Here is a 3,996-nt window from a genome sequence, read left to right on the forward strand (position 1 = left end):
ACAAGAATGTAGAAAATAACAATAATATGCAGAATTTTAAAAATAATGGTAATAAACACTAAGAACAAAAAAATAAAAACCAAAGATTAGAACCAATAAGAAAGTTTGAAAAGTTTGTTACAGAGGTAATCAATTTCTAAAAATCAGTTGTGCTCCTACAAACAAAGATATCTTAAAATAGTATTTAAAAATTTTTAAATAGACCAAATAATAGAAAATAATAATGTCAAGGAATAATAACAAAAGCCATATATTATATGTCTGAAGAAAATAATAAAATTTTACTGATAGATGCTAAAGAAAACATAAATGAAAAGTCATGTTTATAAGTGGGAAGATAATATTATAAAACTATCTATTCTCCTCAAATTAATCTAAGTATTTTGTGTCATTTCAATAAATTCAGACAAGAATCTTCAAGAACCCTGACAAGCCACTTCCAAAATATGTACATAAAACAAATGATGAAAAACTGACCAAAAATATTTAAGAACATAAGGGCATAATCATTATATCAAACACCAAGACATTATAAACCTATCATTAAAATAGTGTGGCATTACCGCAGAAATAGAGAAAACAAAACAGAGGGTCCAGAGATAGAACCTTCAATATAATGAACCTTGGTACCTGACAGAGTGATGACATAGTTCTCTGAGGGAAGAATGAGATGATAAATAAATGGTGCTCACACAATTCAGCACTCATGTGGGGCAAAAAAAAAATTCTATTCCTCACTCCCTACCAAAAATATGTTCCACATAGATCTAAAAACTAAATGCAGAACAAATCCTTAAAAACCTTTGGAAGAGGGTGCCTGGGTGGTTCAGTTGGTTAAGGATCTGCCTTCGGCTAACGTCATTATCCCAGGGTCCTGGGATGAGTACCATATCAGGCTCCCTGTTCCAGAGGGAGTCTGCTTCTCCCTCTCCCCCTCCCCCCACTCATTCTCTCAATCTCTCTCTCTCTCTCTCTCTCTCTCACTTTCTCTCTCAAATAAATAAATAAAATCTTTAAAAAAATTTGGAAGAAAATGAAAGAATATCTTTACAACCTCGGGGTAAGGAAGGGTATCTTAAAGCACTAAAAGCACCACTCATAAAGAAGGCTTATAAATTTCCCAGTAAAACTGAAAACCTGTAACATGAAAAGTTACCATAGGCAAGTTGAAAAGACAAACCACAAATAAGAAAAAGACATACGTGAGACATATAACTGACAAAAGATTTATATCCAAAACAAATAAATACAACTAAATAAACAAAAGCCAAACAATCTTATGGAAAAATTGGCAACTGGAATAAATAAGCAATTCATGGGGGGGGGGTGCTGAAATGGCCAAAATATGAAAATGTGGACAACCTCATATTTACAAACTTACACTCATAGAAATATAAACTATATTTCATATCCGTGTATTTGGCAAAGATTAAAAAGTCTAATATCAAATGGTAGTGAGAATGTGGAGCAATTGGAACTTGCAGCAAGAAAAATTAGTACAACCACTTTAGAAAATAATTTGGCTAAATCCAGTTATATTGAAGATATGCATAGTCTTAAGGTCTCGCAACTGCAATTCTAAGTGTGTTCCCTAGGGAAACCCCATGTGTGTGCATTGGAAGCCACGCATGAGAATATTCATCATAACATTTTTCATAATTGGAAAAATATAAGAAAACAATTGAGAGACCATCAGTAGAAGAAAGGATACATTATATAATATATATATCATAATCATGCAACAAAGTCCTCTACAGCAGTGCAAATGAAAATAAAATTAAACCTACAGTTAGTAACACAGACAAATCTAAAATATATAACATTGACTGAAAAGGATATTAGTTCTTTTACAGAATAAAACCAATTATATGAAATTTAATACCAAGGAAAAACAATTGTTTATGATGTTAACACATATACTAAATATGGTAAAATTATATCATAAAACAACAAATGAGGGGCACCTGGCTGGCTCAGTTGGTAGAGCATGCAACTCTTAATCTCAGGGTCATGATTTTGAGCCCATGTTGGGTGTAGAGATTATTTTTAAAAATAAATAAATAACATATAATGTATTATTTGTTTCAGAGATACAGGTCTGTGACGAACCATGAGACTATGGACTCTGAGAAACAAACTGAGGGTTCTAGAGGGGAAGGGGTGGGGGGATGGGTTAGCCTGGTGATGGGTATTAAAGAGGGCACGTATTGAATGGAGCACTGGGTGTTATATGCAAACAATGAATCACAGAACACTACATCAAAAACTAATGATGTAATGTATGATGATTAACATAATAAAATTTTAAAAAAGCAAAACGAAAAAAACTAAATAAATAAATACAACAAATCTAGAGCATCGGTACCTCTGAGGAAGGGAAAAAATGGAACTGGGGAGAAGTATAACGGATCTCAACTAAATACAGCAAGAGAGAAAATGTTAAGATTTGGTAAGTCTAGTTGGTAAATACATGAATGTTCTCTACCATTCTCTTTATTTGACTGTATATCTGAAACATTTAATCATTTTTTTAATTTTGTTTGAAAAGTAAAGAGGTAGAAATGAATAATGGGGACTTCCTCCGCAGCTTGCTCCTACATGGAAAAAGGTAAAATTCCCATCCTCAGCCAGCTGCACAGTTGACATGTGAGGAGAAAGGAAATAAGGTCATGCCAACCCCATTAAAACAGAGTACATGTGCACAGCAAAGGAAACAGTCAACAAAACAAAGAGGCAACCCACAGAATGGGAGAAGATATTTGTAAATGACATTACAGATAAAGGACTGGTATCCAAGATCTATAAAGAACTTCTCAAACTCCACACCCCCCAAAAAAATAATCAAGTCAAAAAATGGGCAGAAGACATGAACAGATACTTCTCTGAAGAAGACATACAAATAGCTAACAGACACATGAAAAAACGTTCATCATCATTAGCCATCAGGGAAATTCAAATCAAAACCACATTGAGATATCACCTTACACCAGTTAGAATGGCAAAAATGGACAGGGAAAGAAACGACAAATGTTGGAGAGGTTGTGGACAAAGGGGAACCCTCTTATATTGTTGGTGGGAATGCAAGTTGGTACAGCCACTTTGGAAAACAGTGTGGAGGTTCCTCAAAAAATTAAAAATAGAGCTACCCTATGACCCAGCAATTGAACTACTGGGTATTTACCCCAAAGACACAGATGTAGTGAAAAGAAGGGCCATATGTACTCCAATGTTCATAGCAGCAATGTCCGCAACAGCCAAACTGTGGAAAGAGTCGAGATGCCCTTCAACAGACGAGTGGATAAAGAAGATGTGGTCCATATATACTGTGGAATGTTACTCAGCCATCAGAAAGGATGAATACCCAACTTTTACATCAGCATGGATGGGACTGGAGGAGATGATGCTAAGTGAAATAAGTCAAGCAGAGAAAGTCAATTATCATATGGTTTCATTTATTTGTGGAACATAAGGAATAGCTTGGAGGACATTAGGAGAAGGAAGGGAAAAATGGGGGGGGGGCATTGGAGGGAGATGAACCATGAGAGACTATGGACTCCGAGAAACAAACAGGGTTCTAGAGGGGAGAGGGTGGGGGGATGGGTTAGCCCGGTGATGGGTACTAAGGAGGGCACGTACTGCATGGAGCACTGGGTGTTATACGAAAACAGTGGATCATGGAACACCACATCAAAAACTAATGATGTATTGTATGGTGACTAACATAACAAAATAAATTTTTTTTAAAAGATTTTATTTATTTACTTGACAGAGAGAGAGATAGCAAGAGAGGGAACACAAGCAGGGGGAGTGGAGAGGGAGAAGCCAGCTTCCCGCTGAGCAGGAAGTCCAATGCGGGGCTCGATCCCAGGACCCCGGGATCATGACCTGAGCCGAAGGCAGACGCTTAACGACTGAGCCACCCAGGCGCCCCTAACATAATAAAATTTCAAAAATAAAAAAATAAAACAGAGTATAGATGGACCTCATAGAAACTGG

Source organism: Zalophus californianus, chromosome 11, assembly GCF_009762305.2.
Source record: "Zalophus californianus isolate mZalCal1 chromosome 11, mZalCal1.pri.v2, whole genome shotgun sequence".
Lineage (NCBI taxonomy): Eukaryota > Metazoa > Chordata > Mammalia > Carnivora > Otariidae > Zalophus > Zalophus californianus.